This window comes from Elgaria multicarinata, chromosome 9 (genome assembly GCF_023053635.1).
Source record: "Elgaria multicarinata webbii isolate HBS135686 ecotype San Diego chromosome 9, rElgMul1.1.pri, whole genome shotgun sequence".
In the NCBI taxonomy this organism is placed as follows: domain Eukaryota; kingdom Metazoa; phylum Chordata; class Lepidosauria; order Squamata; family Anguidae; genus Elgaria; species Elgaria multicarinata.
Window position 1 is genome coordinate 71,202,303 of NC_086179.1, and position 23,898 is coordinate 71,226,200.

Consider the following 23,898-nt stretch of genomic DNA (forward strand, 5'->3'; position numbering starts at 1 on the left):
GAAGGGGAATTCACTATATCATGCATTGTGTGACTTCAGTAAATTCAGAATAAGAAAATGATTAGCTGGAACATAGAAGAACACATTCACCATAGATATTTGGATTACTGCAATACGTGGGGCTGCCTTTGAAAAAGGTCCGGAAACTTCAACTGGTACAAAACAGGGCAGCACGGTTACTAACAGGGACTGGCCGATGAGACCACATCATGCCAGTCCTTTTCCAGCTTCATTGGCTGCCAGTCCAGGTCCGGGCCCGATTCAAAGTGCTGGAATTAACATTTAAAGCCCTAAACGGCTTGGGGCCAGGCTATCTAAAGGATAGACTGGCCCCAAGCCTAGCCTCCTCCCATATGTACCTGCCTGGACCCTAAGGTCATCCTCAGGGGTCCTTCTCTGCGAGCCCCTGCCAAAGGAAGTGAGGCAGGTGGCTACCAGGAGGAGGGCCTTCTCTGCTGTGGCACCCCAGCTGTGGAATGAGCTCCCTAAGGAGGTTCACTTGGCACCTACATTATATGCTTTTAGACGCCAGGTGAAGACCTTTTTATTCTCCCAGCATTATAACAGTCTATAACTTGGTGTTTTAAATTTGTAATTTTGCATTGCTGCTGTTTTTATCTGATTGAGCGTTTATATTGTATTTTATATTATGATTTTATACTGTTGTTTTATACTTTGAATGTTTTAATTTTTGTGAACTGCCCAAAGAGCTCCGGCTATTGGGTGGTATAGAAATGTAATAAATAAATAAATAAATAATATTTTCAGTCCACTTCCTCCCTTTCCCTCTCTAATCTTCATGGTTTATCACTGACCTTTACCCATTCCCTGTCATCTAATTAACTTGGGCAGGAATCTCTGCCACTTCTGTGTCTAATCATCTTTTACTCCTTAAGCTGAATAAACACTAAAGAGTGGTGGTAACCATCAAGGATGTGCAAAACCTTCTTAAGGAATTTCATGAGTCATATTCAGACTGTTCACATCCCCCGCCCAAATTTCTTGGATGTTTTGCCCAAGCAGAACTTCCAAATTCTCCTTGAATTTTGATATTGTGAAATCCACAGGGAAACTCTAGGGGGGAAATAAGGAAGATGAAAGCATTTATTATGAGATTAGAGACCATGACAATCAAGGCAATACATTCTACAATAGGATCCCGCTGTCCCCCACCCAATTTTGAGTCTCTTACAATATATAAAAAGGCATTGAACCTCCTGTCCTCTCTGAGGTTGGGCAAGCTGTCTGCTGCTGTTGTGGCATTTATTAATATATTTACTTATTTATTATTGTACTAAGAGCTTTCCTGCTGCTTCGTTTCCTTCTCCCCAGCTAGAGGTGCCTGAGAGAGGACATTTGAGTTAAGACTTTAAAAAATTTCCTATAAATCACTGAATACAGGGATCCACACTACAAGTAGCATGCCTAACGCCCTCTTTAAAAGCTGTCACAGTGCCAATTTCCATGTGTTTATCTCAAAAACTGAGGGAACTGTAAGCGTTTCTGTTAACACCAGTTCCCCAAATACTGAACAGTCTTCAATGGGTAATTCGACGAGGCAGAGAGAGGGACCCACCTCAGAAATCAAGGCAGAGAAACACCTCCAAGGAGCTCCAGCTTGAATTTCAAGGCAGAGAAGACCCACTTTGCACACCCCTATTACTTAGCCTATGCACAATGCAGTTTTATCAATTTGGCCAATAATTTGGCAATCTGGCTGAATAATACTGATAACTGAAGTACAAAAATGATGAGACGCAAAAGTTACATGATAAACCAGGTGATGTACAAATCAGTTGATGCTAGGGGGATGTCAGAAAAATCTGTCTAAGGGGTTGGAGCTTATCAATGTTTTATGAGCACAGCCCCCTGGACTTCAGCTCGCTTCTCCCATGACCTAGCCCAGCTCAATCTGCATTGAATCTGGCCAGCTCATGGATTTTTCTGGGCGGTTTTGTAAATACAAAGTTGTGCTAATTACAGCTGCAATTTGTGTAAAAATAATGTAGTGCAAATTCTGACTGTACTTTGCATAATTTGCACAAATTACACAATTTGCAATCAAAATTTGCGCAAATACACAATTCATCTCCAGAATTTACACAAATTCCACATTACAGATGGAATTTGCACAAATCATGCATATTGCAGGTGCACTTTGAGCAACTTTCTATTTACAAAAAAACTGAAAAAGGAAACACATGGCTCAGCTCTTTTATGCAAGCCAAGCTGGGTGGACGACAAGAATCCCTTGGCCCCAAAAAGCGCTGGATTTGCAAATGTGTTTTCACATTCTCTCCAACCCAAAGTAGAGAAATAGAAAAGAAAAGTCATCTACTCACATGTACTTCTCTGTGGAAAGTACTCTGTATGAACCCTAAATCAAGGGATCACTGCTTCTTAATCAAAAAACTGATCACTAGTTGCGATTCAGCTCTCACTCAGGCTGCAGGAAGTCTAGGCATTGGCTTTTGGAGGAATTGGAATTGGACCCCTGAGACCTCATCTCAACAGAGTTTTGTGAATGCAGCATATGCCTTCCTGCTTCAATTCAAGACTGGCAATCACATCTTTCACAAAATGTTGGAGCTTCAAGGCACTGCGGATGAAACTTCAGAAAGGATTTATTGATGGGGTTATGTTACACAAGCATTAAAGAGTGATCATCCCTTTAGGAGATGTGGGATAGAATTCCCCTTAGTAGCTTATATTTCATCAACTGAAGTATACATCAGAGAAAGTTAATCCAAAACTGTGAAGGAACCTTACTTTCCAGACAAAGATAAATCATATTGTTTATTTTCTCCAGGTCAGCACCCACAAAGCTTTTCTCCTCTCATAACAGAAGACAGTTGTAACATTATATAGTCCTTGCACTGCAGCATCTGGGAGCTAGTTTTTTAAAATACTTTGTCGAGGTAAAATTATGTATAACAGATATGCTCTGGGTACTCTCTAATAATTAGGACTGCAGGCTTAAATAGTTGAATCAGGTGATTAATCAACTATCAGGTGTGTGTTTTTTGGTTGATTAAATGAGTGGGAGTCAGGGTACGGGCCTGAAGTCACATGACTTAAACAGGTTCCCAGCTCAGAGGATATAGTGTGAAGGCACATAATATAGGAACCCCCTGAAGCTAAACAGCTCTGGGTTCTGGTAGGTGCCTGGATGGAAGATTGCTTGGGAGAACCCCATGTATTAAGCACAAAAGAAGAAAGGTATGAAATACATGAAATTAATAATAATTAATGGCATGAAAGACACACTCCCCGACTCCTGCATCTTAGGCTGTTTTGATTCTGTAGTGTTACTAAAAATGGACATAAAGGCTGAAGTCCTATGCACTTACTAGGGAATAAGACCATTGAAATCAGTGCATCTGACTAAACATGTGTATGAATGCACTGTATAATGGTTCCCCCATCTAGTAATAATGATCACTGGTTTTTTCTTACACAACATGCCCTTCCTCATTTCAAAAAGGTACCTATATTGAATTTGATAATATGCATATTCATTTACATTTAATCAGATTATCATTGAAACGGGAGTGAAAAATGAGCGTTAATTGAAAGCACTAATTTGACAGCTTTACCTATTTTCACATTTTTGATCTGAAAGCCATGTGGCTCTCAGCTGAACACCACGTTTCTTCACGTCATTGGTCTGCAGCCCCAAACCTAAATTTGTCCCCAACTCCAATTGTTATTGTAATAAGCAAGATGCCTGGACAGGTGGCAATTTATGCTCACCTGCACAGAACTGCCTTTCTAAAGTGTCTGTAAACACTGCCTCATAGTGTACCCTTACACTCTTGTGGATTTATATATCCACCCATCACTTCTACAGTGAACCACAAAGATCCAGTCTCCCAGACCTTTTGGCTTACCATTCCTGTACCTCATTTTGTAGAATTAATTGTAGTATTATTGTTAAATATTTTTTAAATACTTTTGCAATACCCTGGCCTTAGCTAGACCTAAGGTTTATCCCGGGATCATCCTGGGATCAAAGCTGTTCATGTAAATGACACACAGGATATCCCAGGAGCAGGCAGGGACGACCCCAGGACAATCCAGGATAAACCTTAGGTCTAGCTAAGGCCTCATTTTCCATATAGAGAGAGCGGGGAGAGAAAGAGAGAGTCAGACAGGGACAGAGATGCAGAGAGAGAGAGAGAGAGAGAGAGGATATGAATGGCCAGATTTTTAAGACATAAGAGTAAGCCAAATCCCATATTTCACATGTTTTCAGAATTTATTTCTTCAATGAACATTAAGTTATTAGAAATCTCATATCTCTCCCTTCCCTCACAAGGTTAACACTTTGTCTATTCCAGATATAAAAAGGCATGTCAAGACAAAGGCTGTCAGGTAGCCAAACCATTAGTTAGATACTTTTCATACCTCAGAATACTTTTCATACCTCACGCATGTATAACTCAAATGGCAGTAGGAGGCTTCAGGGTGCAATACTGCTCTCCCATGAATAAGTATCTCCCATGGATGATGCTGTCAGTATTTTGTATAGGTTAAATGCACTGAAGGAATGCATTAATGGGCCATTAAACCAAGTCTTTTATGACTCATTATATGAACTTGCATTACATTACAACGGATGTTATATGAACATTACTTCTATAGAATTTCTTTTCAAACCATGAAATTCAGGTTTCCTGTTTTGAAGAGCTTGAAAGGCCAACAAAACTGACTTTTCAAATAAATGTCTAGACCTACAGATTAAAAAACTGCATTCGTAATTTGAAAAAACAACAACACCTGCAGTTATAGTTTTGCATCCCTGTTATATCTTTGTGTTTTATGGTGAGCGTTTTAAAAGTGAAGGGGGATGAGTGACAGGAGGAATGGTGGATTTGCATATGTGTGATGGATGGCTGAGTGAGTGAAGAAGTTTGAAACGTGTTTTATATATAATCCAAGTGCTGTGCTGGGGTGGGTCAGATGTGGGCAGGGACTATATGATAGGCATTTGATGTGAAATGGATTAGATTAGAGACAGGATTTCCGAAGACATAAAAAGAGAGGGAGGTCTGTGGTGATTGTGAAGTGCTTTATTTATTTATTTATTATTTATTTAAAACGTTTGTATCCCGCCCCATATCATTAGGATCTCAGGGCGGCGTACAGATAAAAGCACACAGTATAAAACAATAAATATACACAGCTAAAAACAAATTAAACCATAAACCAAGTTACATTATATAATTTAAAAGCAGTAAAAACAATTAATGGAGAAAATGAAGAATTAAAAAGTTATTTATGTACTGTTCAACCACTTAATGTTCTAATTAATAAATATTCCTTTGTTCATAAAAATCCTACATCTTCTGCTTTTGGCTGCGTAAGACGGAGGTAATAAAGGGAACATAATAAAAGCCTGTTTGTCCTCACAGATAGAAGACTGAGCGTGGGTTGGACTTTTGCCTAAAGGTCCTGGTGGAGGCGGAACCAAGTCTGTGTAGGGAAAGGTATTACCTGCTGGAGTGAGAGAGGACTTGGAGAAGGGTAAATGTCACTGGGAATAGGCAGGAACACAACATATTTTTCATTTTGTATTTCAAATGAATTAGGGGCAAAGCAAAACAAAACATTATGTTTTTTAATGGACCCCAGAACTGTTGTTATTTAAAATGGACACTGTATACTGTTGTTTTTATATTTGTTGATGGTTTTAAATTTTGTATACTTTTTAATGTCCACTGTTTTTTAACTTTTGTAAATCGCGCAGAGAGCTTCGGCTATGGGGCGGTATATAAATTTAATAAATAAATAAATAAATAAATGTTTCTACACCTTTAGCCGAGCAGTGCTACTGATGGCTGCACCTGCTCTGACACAGTGTGCTGAGGAACTCTTTGGAAGGCTTCCTATCCATCTGCTATGTTACTTCAGAGTTGCAAAGTTCTCAACAAGTGCTTAATTCATCAGGTTGAAAATTAATGGGGGGGGGAATGGCAGAGAAGGAGTTTCTTTTTTTAATCTCAGCAACAATGAAACTGGCTGAATGATTTTGTGTTAACCTAATTTTAAGCTAAATTACACATTAGTGTCTTCATTTTTCTTTCCCATTTTGTATTTTATTTTATTTTCTTCAACTGTCTTCAATTATTTTGCTTTTATACTCTTCTTCTGCCTAACTCTCTCCCAGTAACCACCCACACACCTCTTTTGAGAACTTGATGTATACCACAGGTGTAACACATAGATGATTATATACAAGATTTTTGTTAATTTAGTGGTGTGTATTTTTTTTTTACATTAAGTTTCAAAAAGAAAGGGCTATAAGAAGTATAGAAGTCTTAAGTAAAAACTATGCAACACTTTAATCTCTGAGCCATTCCTTTAAAAAATAAAGGACGTTGCCCACAGGGCCCACACATCACTTTTGGGGTTGCAGTACAAGCTTGTAACATGGCCCCTTCCCCCCACATATCATACTAATCCATTCCACCTTGTTTTTGTTCATCTACTTCTCTTGTCAGTGTTTTACCTGAGCAAGATTATGGAAAAGTTTTTCCTGGTTTGAAAAACTGGAGGAAGGATGCAGTGTCCTGCATATTTTAGTTTCTGTTGTTTAGCCTCCTTGCATTTTTGCCTGTCTGTTTGTCATGTTTCCCAAGAACCCCTGCCTTATGGAGAGACAATAAAGAAGTCTGCCAAGTAATACACAAAGTTTTATTCAAGCAATAAACATCTCTTCCCACCTGAAGAGAGTCTAATCTCTAGGACCTTTCCTCTAGGCAAAACTATGCAAACTAAGCTAGACAATTGTCCTTTCAAAAAGAAGAACGGAAAGCCCTTTCCCAGTATGCTTTAACTTGAGGGAGACTGGTTCTGATGCAGCTTCTGACAAGATGCAAGCTGGACCAACTTTCTCTCACCTTCCTTTAGCTCCACCTGTTTTAGTCTGTGGCGTACTCTAGGATCGGCTAGCCTCTCAGTGCCCTCCCCCTCGGAAGGATACTGATTTCCCACTTACTGTGTGTCGTTTACACTTGAGGAGATAATATCAGGAGAAGGTTCATTTCCAGCTGGTGAAGAGCCTGTGAGGGTCGCGTCCCCCACTGGTAGAGGTGGGTATGTTTCTGGTGCCATCTCTTCTGCTTCAGAATCTGAAACTCCTTCCCCCAGCCTAAGGGGCGTAGGGCTACACTGGTTTCTATTTATAGCCAGACTTAGCAGAATGGTGTGTGTGTGTGTGTGTGTGTTTACTCAGATATATTTTGAACCTGTAAATCAGCAGCACTAGCTCCAACTGTCTTTGGGATCAATGCCCCTGATTATCTTGGTTCTTTCTCCCTCCTGCAGACTGTCCCTCCCTCTTGCCTGTGCACAATGGATTCTGGAACTTGTATTTCTTGAAAGAGCACATCACATAGGGAAGCACAAATACCTCTGCCTCTCAAACTACAGATCCTAATTATCTACACAAACACCCTTTTCTCTGTTGTAAAGAAGGACCTGCTATTACAATACTTCTGATTGGCTCCCACAAATCTCACAAGATCTGGACAATATAACTACATGGATACAGGAAAATCAGTCTCCATAAACATCCCCAAGCATGATCTACAGTTAGTCTTACATCTTTTCCATCATAGTAATGGGTTTGTAGAGGTCTAGGCCTCCCTGGATCTCTGGGCCCTTGTAAAGTGTACCCTTCCCCACCATGACTGGGCCCTGTCTACACCAGCTGCTCTAGCAGGGTGAAAAAGGGAGGGCCGGAGTAGTCCCAGTTCCTGCTCTAATAAATCATGATTATTTCTTTAACAAGGCAGGGGTTTTCATAATGAAGAAAGCCAGAGATGAAATACCTAGAAGTCTCAGAATGAGGTACAAATGAGGTATTTGTGGTGTGCTCAGGGAAATAATCTACAAAAACAGCTGAATGCAAGACTGATGGTCTATTTGGATATTCTTGTGTCCTCATGTCTTGTATTCCATCAATTTATGCTGCAAAAATAATGTACCTAGTCAGTAGTAGTAGTAATAGCAGTAGTAGTAGTAGTAGTAGTAGTAATAGCTTCCTATTGTCATCATTACCATGAAAGAATTAGATATTCTTGATGAACAACAACAGCAAATTCCATGTTCATTTGTGCGTCATAAATCAAATGGAAAAAAACCTCAAGGTTGTAATGGCATTCATGCTACATTAGTAAACATGGCTTGTTTGCTATAAAGTGAAATGTCAAGCTGCTATACAGAGGAGAAACTGGGAGGGACAAAAGCATCAAGGAAGCAGTACCATGTAAATTTTTTAAAAGCACAAAGTGCTTTTTCCATGCTGTACCTGAGATTAAAGCATATACTGCTGCGTTTGATTCTCAGTCATTACAAATACGTTCAGCTTTCTCCTATGCAAACTCACCATTATCACATGGCTGATCTCTCCCTCACATCTCAAGGAAGAGTATTCATATTACAAATGATGAGTCACTGAGCTGAGGTCAAAGAAAATGTATTTTGATTAAAAGGAAAAGAAAAACAATGACTTCTACCTTATTTTCATCATTCTAAACTATTCTTCTTCTGAGCCTTGGCTTGTAAATTGTATTCCAAAATCTGAATTTTTATCATAAAATGAGGCATATATTATCACATGGAGATTACTTGCAGTGCCAGAGATGAAGGGAAGCCACAATGCTGCTGAGAAAAATGGTTGCATTTTAAATTCAGGCCCATATATTTAGTTTAATAATGTATCAGTTGTGTAAGAGAAACTGAAACAGACACTCTTTCTACCATTCCCTCTACTATATAACAATTTCAAAGGCAAGGATATTTAGAAAATATTTGCAAAAGTACACAAACTCTGCTCTGACAAAGACTTGCTTTCTGCAAACAAACCATTCATAAAGTAAGCTGTTACACTTCATTTTGTATTCAGAAATCAGCCACCTCCCCAAATGCAATAACAATTTTTTAAAAATGCCCTAAGAACTGATAAAATTGTATCAAAAGCCCCCTTCATGCGTTATATGTGAGCATTAATTGTGTCCATCCCCCAGTTTGCCACCCCATGCACAGCCATTTTAGAGGTCATGATTTGACCTTTGCAATGGTCTCCAAATGGCGAGAAGGGCGTTTCTGCCGCGCCCTGCAAGGCCTGGGCGCAGGGAAGCTTTTGTGGGTGGGAGGGATGAGCTCGAGACGTGCCCATCGACTATTGGATGGACACATCCGGGCCTTGGTGGGAGTGTGTGCGATGGCTATATGTGTTAGCCTTACCCCTCCCACCTCCTCTTTTGCTGCGCGGCTCCCTCCCTCCCTCCCTGTAAACAGTGTGGGCTTGCTGGTTGCCTTGTTGGGGGTAAAAAAGTAGGAATTTTTTACTCATATACTGAATTGTACATGAGTTTTTTCACCTACTTCACACTATAAGACAGTTTGGGAGTTTAAGTAGGTTGATTTGCTAATTTGGTCACATTTATTTGACGCTAGGTACGGACATCCATAGGGATTCTGAATTGGTGAGCATTTACGGGTGCTATTTGAAGCGATGGGTAGGTCCGAGGCTCCCAGTTTGGAGCCCAGTGGCCTAGCTAGGGAGATAAGACCTACCTTTGGAGCCAACCCTACTCACCCACTCTGAACCGGGCGGTCTGAGTTGGGGGTGATAAAGGAAGGTTCTCCTACCCCGACAGGGGAGGCCCGTGGGGAGACGCATGGCGTAGCGCCTCTCCACCGGTCAGGAATGTCTCACCCGATCAAAGCGGCCTGGAACAGGCTCAAATGGATGCCCGATAGGTTGCAACCCCCTCTTGCAGATCGCTAAATAAATAAGTGGCCCTGTTTAAACCCAGCTACGTTGTCTGTCTCGTTATTTATCCACCTACACTCCACAAGGTGCTTATAGTTGTGGCACATGGGAGGAAGCATCTTCCCAGAGACACTCTGGAAAGGAAGAATGACAGTGGGAACATGCATAGGTGATTTTTCCATGAGGTCAAAGCGACTCACCATAAATAATATAAAATACGAAAACATGTATTAAAAAATATGTTGCAAAGAGATACACTGACATATGCATAGGGAAGTGTAGGAATCACCTGAGGATGATCATTAAGCTAAGGTCATTCAAGATGGTCCAGTGCCTACCCACAAGGCTAATATTTCATAGCAAATTGGTACAATGGGATTGAAGCTCTAGAAGGGCATAGCTAGACAGACAATCAAAATTGTTCCCAAGAGGGTACAGCAGTAATTTTGCAACTGTGGACCTGTCTTAATCAGGTGACCTTTCCAAATATAAATTTTCTCCTACATGCTATATGTTTGCAATCTGGCAGAATAACCAGTCCATAAATATTTATCACCTGTTTACTTGTACATCCAAAACTTATTTGACAAAGCCCCTCACCAAAGACTCCCAGGCAAATTTAGCAATCATGGAATAAGAGAAAAGATCCTCTTATGGATCAGTAACTGGTTCAAGAACCAAAACCAGAAAGTAAGAATATATGGTCAATTCTAACAATGGTGTAAACTGTAGGGTCCTACAGGGGTCTGTATTTGGACCAATACTTTCCCAACTTCATACATCTGCTGCTGGCACCAAATTATTTAGGGTCTTTAGAACAAAAACAGATTGTGAAAAGCTCCCAAAACATCTCTCCAAACTTGAAGAACAGGCATCAAAATGGCAAATTTAGTTCAATAAAAACAAGTGTAAATTATGTACGTTGGGGCAAAACAACAACAACAACAACCCCAATTTCACACATAAACAGATGGGATCTGAGCTAGCAGTCACTGACCAAGAAAGAGCTTTTCGGGTTTTGGTGGACAGCTCGATGAAAATGTCAAAAGCAAATTCCATGTTAGACAAAATTAAGAAAGGAATCAAAAATAAAAATGCCAATGTTATATTGTCCTTATACAAATTGATGGTGTGACTACACTTCAGACACTGTACAGTTCCGGTCACCACACCTACAAAAAGATATTGCAGAGTTGGGAAAAGGGTGACCAGAATGATCAAGAGGATGGAGAAGCTCTTTTATTAAGAAAGGTAACAACATCTGGGATTGTTTTAAAAAAGCAAATAAGGGGAGTCATGCTAGAGGTATAAAAAATATGCATGGTGTGGAGAAAGTGGGCAGGGATAGGGAGACATTTTTTCTCCTTATCTTATAATACTAGAACCCAGGGCAATCTTATGAAGCTGATTGGTGGGAGATTCAGGACAAGTAAAAAGAATCCTTCTTCACACAGCACATAGCTAGTATGGAATTATCTACTACAATATTATAGTAGTTAACTGTATAATTTGGATGGCTTTAAAAGGGAATTAGACAAATTCGTGGAACATCAGGCTATCAATGGCTACTAGTTGTGATGGATATATGCTACCCCAGTATAGAGGCAGTAGGCTTTTGTACACCAGTTGCTGTGGAACACAAGCAGGAGGGTGCTATTGCACTCATGTTCTACTTGTGGGTATCCCACAGGCAGCTTGGTAGCCTCAGTGTAAACAAAATGCTGGGCTAGATAGAGCTTTGGCTTGATCCAGTAGGGTTCTTGTTATATTCTTATTTTCAGACACAGGATGTATCACAGAAACACACTCACCCACCAGATATTTCTGAATTTCCTACGTTCTGGCTCTTCGGTTCTTTAGCTAATGTCTGGACTATAAATGTCATTTCTTTAGTTGTACACAGAGTAGGCTGTTTTGCATGGCAAAATGCAAAGGAGTGTCTTTTAATTTCTCCCTTTCTACTTCAAACACACAACACAACACAAAATACCCTGAATTCAATAGCACAGACCATAACTATTAGTCTTAATTTGTTCAACACAAACAGCAGTTCACAAGCGGATTAAATGCTTCTTGCCTCCACAGTGGTTTACGTTCCCCCACCCTCCAGGAATCTTTTTTTCATGGTTTGAATCAACCACCTATTAAGTGTCCATTAAACAACATAAGTTATTTAGTATGGGCTTGCTGGTGGCATTAAAGAGTCAATTTATAGTTCTGCCAAATGTCCTGGATTGCCGTTTGGTAATACTCCATTTCTTGTAGCCAATTTAAACACTGATTGACAAGGGTTTAATGATGGAACACAGGTGGTAAACTAATTGTTGATGTATTCATTTGGAGAATAAACTTGGCCGCCCATTGCTGTTGCCACTGCTACTCTATTTCCGCACTTTGGGGAATAATAATGCCAATTTTGTTAAAAGCTAGAGAAAAGCCACATTCAGAATCAACTGTAGATGCTGTACAGTAACTGTTCATTTATCTTTTATGTACAGTGTCCTCTGCAGTGCAAGACAGATGTCTAATTACTCAAGTAGCACTGCAAGAAAAGATCAGGTGAAAACCTTGTCCAACGCAGATAAAGTGCATTTCTGTGTGCCGAAATTCACATTTGACACACTGGGAGGTGATGACAATCTGACAGAAAAGAAGGATCTCAGTTAGGAAGAACTTTGTTTTGCGTTCCTGTATCTGGGACACAGGCAAGAAAGACACATTAGAGAGTGCTTCTTAAACACATGCTCCTGAAGGACAAAAGAAACTATAATAAAATGAGATATATGAGCACCATGTCACCACTAACAGCACAATGAAATCTAGCGTATTTTAGCTGATGAATATAATTGACCATCTGGCTAGCTTGCACTTTTCCTTATTAGAGCAAGCATGGATTGACTGGCCCAGACTAGCTAAATAGAAGCATATTTTGTTGTTGTTGTTGTTGTTGTTGTTGTTATATTTATATCCCACCTTTTTACCAATACTGGCACTCAAGGTTGGCAATGTAATATTGTAAAATATGCTTATGACAGATTGTGTTATCTCATGCTTTGCCCTCTCCCTTAGAACTGACTTTTTTAAGATCGGCAATAAGCATCCTTTTATCATAACTCTTTGATAAGAACATAATAAGAATCATGCTGGAACCGACCAAGGGTCCATCTAGTCCAGCATTCTATTCAAACCGCAGCCAACCGGCTATCTATGGGAAACCCATAAGCAGGACATGAGTGCAGCCCTCCTGACCATGTCACCAGGAACCAGTATACATAGCTACTGCCACTGATATCAGCAGCATCCCATTTTGGATTTGTCTCGTTACTAGCTGTTATTGTAGTTTGTGTATCAAGCAGACACATACACACACACACACCTGCCCCAGTGTTAGAGAACAAGCAGCCATATTTAGATTCAACAACCAACGGCTACGGATGGACACCACGTGCCCCATTTCTTGGACAGTAGAGTGATTCGAAAGTGTAAAACCTGGTTGCTTGGTTGCTTCTGCATTCCATACAATCCTCACTTTCTTACTGTTCTGTTATTACTGATGCAGGGCAGCTAAGAAAGTCAGCTCATTAAAAAGGTTTCCTAGGTTTTCATGCCTAGAGCAAGTTTAATTAAAGTCAATGAATGCTTTTAAAGCAAAAAAGAAATTAACATAACATAAAGCAGAGAAGCTAAATAAAGCTAGGCATACACAAAAAACACTAATTTGTTTGAAATCTTTCCAGGTGACCTAAAAAGCACCTGATGTTAATATTAATTGACAGAGGGCATAAGCTAAACCTAAAGAAAAGCAGATCTTGTTCAGGAAATCTTCTCTTCTGATTCTTTGCTGCTGTGTTTCAGGGGGCAGAGGGGGGACTATTACTGTTATGGATGACATAAATAAAGCTTGTGCAAAACTGAAACATTTTCAGTATCTAGGCTTACATGTGTCCCTACAAGAACATGGGCTCATCTACACCAAGCAGGATATTCCACCATGAAGGCGGTATATAAAAGGCAGGAGCCACACTACTCCTTTATAGCTGTATTGAAGTGCACTGACAACTGTTGGGGCCCATTGAGACATACCATATACTGCTTTCATACTGCTCTATGCTGCTGAGCGTGGCTCCTGCCTTTTATATACCACTTTCATAGTGGAATATCCTGCTTGGTGTAGATGAGCCCCATGTCTCACTGTGGCCATAGCTAGACCTAAGGTTTATCCCTGGATCGTCCAGGGGTCAAACCTGTTCATCTAGGTGACATACAGGGGATCCAGTGCTCAGGCAGGGGTGAACCCTGGATGATCCCAGGATAAACCTTAGGTCTAGCTGTGGCCTAAGTCTCACTTGTGGTGATATATAGTATAGAGCTTTGATGGTAGTAACAATACAGCTTCTGACATGGTGATTGGCTGTACTGCCCTGATTTCACAGAAGGAGCAGATGCAGGACTGGAACCTCTGGCTTACATTGGCTGAGCTGTTCATAAACTAACAATGGTCAAAGGAAGCATAAGGGAAAGGAGAGTGGAAGAAGCAGCAGAAGTGAGAGTTTTGAGAAAGCAGCAGTCTATTGGAAGATATATGATAGGATTCCATAGGTGAAGAGAAGAGACGTGACAAAAGTTCAAAAGAAATATTACTCTATTCTTCTTTGCCCAAATAATTTGTATTCCTTAATGATTTTAGGGATGTCAGAGGAATTTGGTTTGGGGGTAAAGCTTGCAATGTGATTTGCAGACAAAAGAATGCACTTGATGACATGCATACATTTGAAAATGGGCATGTAAAAATCTTGCGTTTTTTTAATTTTTTTTTTTTTTTAGCACAAATACTTTCTTAATGAATGGGAGAAAATGTGTATATTTCAAAGCACGCACAACTGATGTGTGCATTTGGAAAATACAGACTAAAATATGCATGGATTTTCACAGGGTTGGGGGAATGAAACTTGCCTTCAGGACTGGTACCCATTAGTCAGAATGAACTTCAAGACAGAACTGCGAGAATTTCAGCAAGCTCAGGTTTTGCTGATTTGCACATATTGACCCAATAGTTGCTGATGTAACAGTTCCATTGGTGAGCTCTCTCACCTGGCCTTGCATCCCAGCTCCTGCTACCCAGACTCTGATGAACTGTCCTCCTTTTACTCGTGCCCTTCTGCACTACTCTGAGTTGGTGGAAACGGACAACTCACAAACACCATCTGTTGCTTAGGCAAAGTCTGGATAGAGACCTTGGCAATTTGTAGAAAACTGGGGTCATCAAGAGCCAATCAACCAAGAAGAAGGGTAAGCTCAACAAAATAAATAGCTAAAGAAACCAGGTATTTGGCTGGTCTTCTTCTAAGTGGAGGGTATGTGATGCAGTTGCAAGGGATGCTAATGTTCCAATTCAAGGCTGGCAAACTCCCCACATGTAACTTTATTTGAAAAGTGATACGTCTCCATTTTCCTTTTCTGTCTTCTATGCAACTTGTCTCTCACTCTGAATATTATTACTTATACTTCACCATCTTGGCTGGTCCCTATGCTTGCATTAATGTGAGTTTCCTGCTGACTCAAGGGCACAATTTTCCCTGCCTTTTTAGGCTGCATCTTCCTCTCAAGTCTGGCTAACATGCTTCTCTAGACTTTAGATGAAGAGCAAGACTGTCATGCAAATGGCAGTAGGGCCACAGGGGGCTCACTAACCAGAAATCCCTTCACTCTGAGTCTTTACGGTATTTATTATAAGGAATAATAATAAATGAGAAAGCCCTGTGAAATACTTGGAGGAACTAAAAGGAAATATGCCAATCACATCTTTTTGATCTGATTCTGCCCTCAGAAAGAGAAGAACATATTTTCCATGCACTGCATCATATGTGCGAACTACTTCTATTAACAGGGGTTTGGGTATCTATCCATCTATCTCTATCTATCTATCAATGCTGTGACCCCCACAGAGCATATAATTAATTCCTTTTTCATCACTAAAGCTACTCTAGAATTAGTGGCTTTGGGATGGTGGTCTAAGATATTTTCTGAGTGCCTGTTTGTGCTTTCCAGTATAAATATGGATGCTAAAACTTCTCATACAATTCTGGTCATTTAACTAAAACCCTCAGGGTTACCTTAATCATATGAGAGCCCACCATTTCATTTGAAGGTGAGGACCAAAGAGATTATATGGTAGGGGGAAGATTCAGCAAAGGCAGAGAGACACTTGGATATATTCAAGGATAAATTGCACTCCCCCACCCCTGCTGTGCGCACCAGCCATTATCACCCATAGGTTTCATGCTATCCACACATTTGTCTGGCATTGGAGAGGTTTTCCAGTCATGCATATGCATGGAGTTTCTCCAGATAAGGAGGGTCCTGCTGTTTTGGAGTTCTAAGTTTGTACATCTGTGTTCGTACAGAACCCTTTCTTGCACTGGCCAAATGCCACCAGGGAAGCATTTCTGCTCTGGGCAATGGGTGCACACCACCATAGTGCTCTGCAGTGGGGATGTCCCACATAACCTCATGACCAGCCTTAGACATTCTTTCAATAGGAGGGGGAGATTGGTGTGAACCAGTCTCAACTTTCTGCTTTCTCTTCACTGACTCTGCTCCCTTCCTTCAACCTCATTGTCTATGGATTCCATGGCCATTAGCTTCTCTCTCCCTTCCCAGTCCTTAAACATCCTTTCTGCAGGTTTGATCCCAATGTTCCCTTCTATCTAAGAGGTTTGTTTGCTGTTGTTGTTGTTGTTGTTGTTGTTGTTGTTGTTGTTGTTATTATTATTAGCTGAGCAACTGGTTCATATTTTTGTGAACCACACAGAGAGCTTTGCCATTGGGCGGTATAGAAATGCAATAAATAAATAAATAAATAATTTATATAAATTATTTATATAAATTAACGACTGGCTTCGAAGGTGGTGCCGTCGTGAGAGTTTTGGATTCTGGGACCACGGGCTATGCTACTTGGAACATAGACTGCTGGCAAGGGATGGGTTGCACCTCACAAGGGCTGGAAAGAATGAGTTCAGCCACAGCATGAAGAACTTGATCAGGAGGGCTTTAAACTGAATCTTATGGGGGTGGGAGACGTAAATTTTGAGGCAACAATGGGTGAGGGCCAATGCACCACAGTACAGAGAACAGCTCCAACAGTGTCCCAAAATAGTGTCTGCAACAAGGTAGGAACAAAGCCAGACTATAAAACACATGGTCTTCGATGTCTATATACTAATGCCCAGAGCATGGGAAACAAACAGAATGAACTTGAACTCTTATTACATGAAGGCAAATACGACTTGATAGGTATAACTGAAACTTGGTGGGATGACTCCCATGACTGGAATATAGCAATTGAAGGATATAACTTGTTCAAAAAGAACAGAAGAAATAGAAAGGGAGGTGGAGTTGCACTATATGTTAAAAATACCTATCCCTGCACAGAAATACAGGCAGATGAGACTGGGAGCCCCGTCGAGAGCGTCTGGATTAAAATAAATGGGGCTAGGAATAAAAAGAATATGATAATCGGAGTCTACTACCGGCCACCCAATCAAGGAGAAGACGAGGATGAAACTTTTGAGAAACAAATTGCCAGTGTTTCAAGGAAGTGTGATGTGGTAGTGATGGGGGACTTCAATTACCCTGATATCTGTTGGGAGACCATTACTGCCAAAAGCGGCCCTTCCAAGAAATTCCTGACATGTATGGGTGATAACTTTCTCCTACAGAAAGTGGTGGAAGGAACTAGAGGGTCGGCAATCCTTGACTTGTTATTGACCAATAGGGATGACTTAGTGGATAAAGTGGCAGTTATGGGAACTCTGGGGGAAAGTGACCATGTCATACTTGAACTCTTGATTATGAAGGAGACAAAAGTCGAGCGTAGCCATACACGTACTCTGGATTTTAGGAAAGCTGATTTTAATAAACTCAGAACTATAATAAGTAAGGTCCCGTGGCAAGGGAGCCTAATGAGAAAAGGAGTGCAGGATGGGTGGGAGTATTTAAAAAATGAAATTTTAAAGGCACAGTTACAAACAATTCCAACAAGGAGAAAAGATAGAAGACAACAGAGGAAACCAATGTGGCACCACAAAAAGCTTAGAGATGACCTGAAAACAAAAAGGGATACATATAGGAAGTGGAAGGAAGGCCAGGCTACAAAAGAAGAGTACAGACAAGTGGCGCAGAAGTGCCGAAATGGCGTCAGGAAGGCTAAAGCTGTGAATGAGCTGAGATTAGCGAGGGATGCTAAAAGCAATAAAAAGGCTTTCTTCAGATACGTGAGTAGTAAAAGACAGAGGAAAGAAATGGTGGTTCAACTGCTTAATGAGGATAGCAAATTGATAACAGACGACAAAGAAAAGGCTGAAGTGCTCAATTCCTACTTTGCCTCGGTCTTCTCCCAAAAGCGGGTCTATGAACCCCTGGAAAAAGTGAAGCAGAAGTTGAGGGGGCAGGATTGCAGTTTGAGATTGATAAACAAATGGTCAAAGAACACCTAATTTCCTTGAATGAGTTTAAATCTCCAGGGCCCGATGAACTGCATCCTAGAGTAATGAAGGAGCTAGCAGAAGAACTCTCAGAACCTTTGTCTATTATCTTTGCAAAATCATGGAAGATGGGTGAGGTGCCGGACGACTGGAGGAGGGCTAATGTTGTCCCTATCTTCAAAAAGGGCAAAAAGGAGGAACCTGGGAACTACAGACCAGTCAGTCTGACATCCATCCCTGGGAAAATTCTGGAGCAGATTATAAAGAAGTCAATCTGTAAACACCTTGAAATCAATGCAGTGATTACTAGAAGCCAACATGAATTTGTCAGGAACAAATCCTGTCAGACTAATTTGATCTCATTTTTTGATAGGATAACCTCCCTTGTGGACTGTGGGAATACTGTGGACGTCATATATCTTGACTTCAGCAAAGCTTTTGACAAAGTACCACATGACATTCTGATTAACAAACTAGCTAAAAGTGGGCTAGATGGAACAACTATTAGGTCGATTCACAGTTGGCTACAGAATCGGACTCAAAGAGTACTTATCAATGGAACCTTCTCAAACTGGGGAGAGGCAACGAGTGGGGTACCGCAGGGCTCAGTCCTGGGCCCAGTGCTCTTCAACATTTTTATTAATGATTTGGACGACGAGGTGCAGGGAACGCTGATCAAATTTGCAGATGACACAAAATTGGGTGAGATAGCTAATACCCTGGAAGACAGAAACAAACTTCAAAGTGATCTTGATAGGCTGGAGTGCTGGGCTGAAAACAACAGAATGAAATTTAATAGGGATAAATGCCAAGTTCTACATTTAGGGAATAGAAACCAAATGCACAGTTACAAGATGGGGGACACTTGGCTCAGCAATACTACAAACGAAAGATCTTGGAATTGTTGTAGATCGCAAGCTGAATATGAGCCAACAGTGCAATATGGCTGCAAGAAAGGCCAATGCTATTTTGGGCTGCATTAATAGAAGTATAGCTTCCAAATCACGTGAGGTACTTCCTCTCTATTCAGCCCTGGTTAGGCCTCATCTAGAGTATTGTGTCCAGTTCTGGGCTCCACAATTCAAGAAGGATGCAGACAAGCTGGAGCGTGTTCAGAAGAGGGCAACCAGGATGATCAGAGGTCTAGAAACAAAGCCCTATGAAGAGAGACTGAAAGAACTGGGCATGTTTAGCCTGGAGAAGAGAAGATTGAGGGGAGACATGATAGCACTCTTCAAATACTTAAAAGGTTGTCACACAGAGGAGGGCCAGGATCTCTTCTCGATCCTCCCAGAGTGCAGGACACAGAATAACGGGCTCAAGTTAAAGGAAGCCAGATTCCGGCTGGACATCAGGAAAAACTTCCTGACTGTTAGAGCAGTGCGATGGTGGAATCAGTTACCTAGGGAGGTTGTGGGCTCTCCCACACTAGAGGCATTCAAGAGGCAGCTGGACATCATCTGTCAGGGATGCTTTAGGGTGGATTCCTGCATTGAGCAGGGGGTCGGACTCGATGGCCTTGTAGGCCTCTTCCAACTCTGCTATTCTATGATTCTATGATTCTATGAAATAAAATTGTTTGCAGAGGGGAAAAACATTGCATTGGTATCAGTGACATATGTTGAGCAAACCAGTTACTAACTAGCTGATGTATCAATAAGAAGAACCCTGTCCAGATTCACAAATCTGCAAATTACTTTATTCCCTGAGTAACTGGACTTATTTCTTGGCAGAGGGGGAAACACTGCATTGGAATTAGTGACATGTATTCCAATATAAAGGTAATCTATCTAAGCAGTTACTAAGTAGCTGATGTATCAATAAGAGAAACCCTGTCCAGATTCATAAATATGCCTAGGCCTCATAAACCATCATCTGTATATGTATTATTGGCAGATTAATTTCAGAAGCCATTGCTTTAAAGCAGAAAGAAAATGCATAATTATGTGCTGACCTGGATTTCAAATGCTGTTTTATGAAAAAGCAGCTAAAGGAGCCAATAACTCACAGAAAGCATATGATGATTTTGGCCTTTTACCACATTTCCTTAAAATGCACCATGATATCAAAGAAGTGCACATCAAACTGCACATTTAAAGCCTAAAGTAACAATTTGAGGATAGCATGAATGGTGGCACTTCGACTTTGATGTTTTAGTACTGTCCTTACAAATTGTTGAGAATAAAATGAATAATATGGGATGTATTTGTGAAGAATAGAAGTGAAACTAACTTAAGCTCTGTTCAGATCATCACCTAAAGGGGTGAGGGCTTAAAGCAGATGGAGGGGCAGGGGCACTGCCCTTGTCCCTGGCCTAATCTACACCAAACAGGATAGTGCACTACAAAAGTGGTATGAAAGCGGTATATACAAGACAGGAGCTACACTACTGCTTTATAGCAGTATTGAAGTGCACTGACGACTGCTGGGGCCCATTGACACATATCATATACTGCTTTCAGACCATTGCTTCCTGCTTGGTGTGGCTCCTCCCTTTTATATCCTGCTTTCATACCAATTTCATAGTGCAATATCCTGCTTGGTGTAGATTAGACCCCTATGTCTCCAGGCATGGTGGCCCTCCCTCTTTAGTTCAGACCTTGCTGACTTGTACCAGCAAGATTTGAAAAGGAGTTCTACTCACATTCACTTGAACACATTTTTGAACATGTGAAAATCTCTACTTAATTGTGGACCCTGCCTTATCAGTGTTCTTGCTTCTGTGGAGAATTCAATTTATGTTCAAACAAACATGAGTAGAACTCCCTTTCATACCCAGGAAGTTCTGAACTCAAGGCGGCAGGACCAGCATGACAAGAGATGTAGATGGTTACCATGCATGCCCCTGACTGTCTACCCACTTTAAGCCCTCACACATGCAGGCAAACAGCTGAACAGGGCTTTCATGGCTGAGACATTTTTTAAACTTCAACTTCAAGATCCAATGTTCCTAAAAAAAAACTTTGTGAAATTTGCAAAATTGGCCAAATGTTCATATTTCAAAATGTAAGTTCAAAATTTCCAAGATTATTATTTTTTTTTAAGATGAAATGTTTATTTCCAAATTTGAAACCTAACTGCTTTAAATGTGTTGGCTTTTTCATGGTCTTGTGTTTGGCATGCATCAAAAATGAAATCAAAATTGTCAAACTAAATTCTTTTTGTCCTATTTACAGGCAAAAAGTGTGTGTGTGTGTGTGTGTGCACGTGTGTGCATGCACGGGGAGGGGGGATTCCCAGTTTCAGTACTTTCAAGAAGGTCCAGCAAACAGGATACAGGGTTGCGAAGTTTCACACATTTAACCCACAGTAGGAGAAAGTGGCAGAAAAATAGGACGTTCCATAGCATAACTTCCATTCCTCTCCTCCCTTGCCCCTCCAGAGTATGCATTTATATACTGCCCCATAGTCGAAGCTCTTTGGGCAAAGGTTAAAAGACTGAACAATATACAAAATCAATATACAAAATTTAAAACCATAAAAACAGCTAGCATTTAAAACAATTTTTAAACACTCCGCCCGGCCAAAGCTAGTTCTTGACTCAGTTAAAACTTAGCATATGTTGTTAAATGTCTGGGAGAAAAGAGAAGTCTTGACCTGACACTGAAAAGATAACAATGTTGGTGCCAGGTGGGCCTCATCAGGGAGATCGTTCCATAATTGGGGGGGGGGGTCACCACAGAAAAGGCCTTCTCCCTTGTTGCCATCCTCCGACCTTCCCTTGGAGTACGCACCCAGAGAAGGACCTTAGATGTTGAGCCTAGTGTATGGGTAGGTTCATGTCGGAAGAGGTGTTCCATCAGGTATTGTGGTCTTAAGCTGTGTAAGGCTTTATAGGTTAAAACCAGCAGCTTTAATCAGGCTCAGAAATGTACAGGCAGCCTACGTGGAACCTAAGAGCTGATTTATACTGAGGGAGACCCTTGATCCATCTAACCGAGTGTTGTCGACACTGACTGGCAACAACTCTCTAGGATTTCAGGCAGTAATTTTTCCAGCCCTACCTGGAGATGCAGGGGATTGAACCTGGGACCTTCCGCATTCAATGCAATCACTCTGTCACACTGACCCATGGCCCCACCGTGTTCAAAGCATGATCCCTTATTGGCTGGAATAACATTGTGAGGAAGAAGCCTTGGGAAAAGACAACAACTTGCCCATCCCACCGCTAACTAAAGAAAAGCTTTGCCACACCAAATGCTCTTTGCCTTCAAACCCCTGTTTCCATCAAAGATGTGACCCAGGATCCCTGGTCAATCTCACATCTCCCAAAAAAGGTAATACCTATTACCTCAGCGGTACTGGAGTTCAATCCAAACTCGAACTATAACTTAGCTAACAAACCATGGCAGCTTCAGCTTCTGAAACAGAATCTAGTTTTTTCCAATTACCCGAAGCCCAAGGGGTGCTTAGCACAATCAGAACGTATAATACACCTTATACAGGTTATAACAGCTTGCACCTCACTACAGCTTAACTCAGACTCGGTCCTTAAAGTAGAATATATCTTTTATAACTACCACTCAGCTCGAGCCATTGTAACATTTGTGTCACCCAATATAGCTTCCAGAATCTACAAGGCTAAAGAAACATTCCAAAGGATTGGCATGAGGGTGAGCAGGCATTTTGAGGACGTATCCCCAGTTTTCTCTTTAAGAACCCATTGCTTCCCCAGACTTGCTAACAATGTTCCACCGGTAGGGGAACTGATTGATCTAAATATGTCTGATGATTATCCCCCTACTCTCTGCCAATCATTCAAAATTAACTACAATCATTCGAAGTGTAGGCTTCCCAAATGACAATAACAAAATCGACTGTATTAAGAAAATTACACTAGACAGTACCAACTCTGTCAACAAGGACCTCTCACCCAAAGAAATTCAGCTAATTGACAGCTATGACGCCCTACCGGTGCAAGAACAACATAAGATTTTACTGAGACTTTCCAACCTTAGAAAGCTCCTTATGCACAATAACCAACACAATACAAAGTGCCTAACGACAATCAGCCCAAAATCCCCTGATCGCTATTCTGTCGTGGAAGCAATTCCATCAGAGGATCAGTGTGATACGTATGAGGGTGCGCATCGAACATGCGATCTGCAGCAACCGTATTCCAAGGGAGGCGTGGCCTTGAGCCCCAAGATTGTGATATCAAAATCCTGCAATCTACACCAAAACACAGCACTTGGCAGTGTGGGCAATAGGGAGCCCTTAGCTGATCCACACAGGTGTACTAAAAACGACCCTAAAAGTAAAATCTTAAGTTCAAATCACTTATCTTGGTCTAACTCGAAACAGGCAGAACCCCATGAAGGTGTTTCCTCAGATCCTATCAAACCATGCAAGCTAACCAGGGATCTACCCAGCCCCCAAGTAAACTTTCTCAACGGCTGTATCCTGGAAAACCTGGAAGGAATCCTGGACACAATCACCGAGCAAGACTGACAAGGAAAGGGGAAAATAACTCCTCCCCTAAAACTCCTCTCCTGGAATATCGCTGGGTGGAACTCTAAAAGTGGGAACCAAAGTATTCTCGACTATCTGACAGACTTTGATATTGTCCTGCTACAAGAGACTTGGTGTTGCGAGCACATACATGTGAATGGATTTGTATCCTTTTGTCTT

At 41.0% G+C, this 23,898-nt stretch overlaps 1 protein-coding gene across 2 annotated transcripts in view; it reads right to left on the reverse strand.

Annotated features, from left to right (window-relative positions):
- GRM8 (glutamate metabotropic receptor 8) overlaps window positions 1-23,898 on the reverse strand; it is a 572,661-nt gene that overhangs the window by 134,141 nt on the left and 414,622 nt on the right. The window lies entirely within an intron of this gene.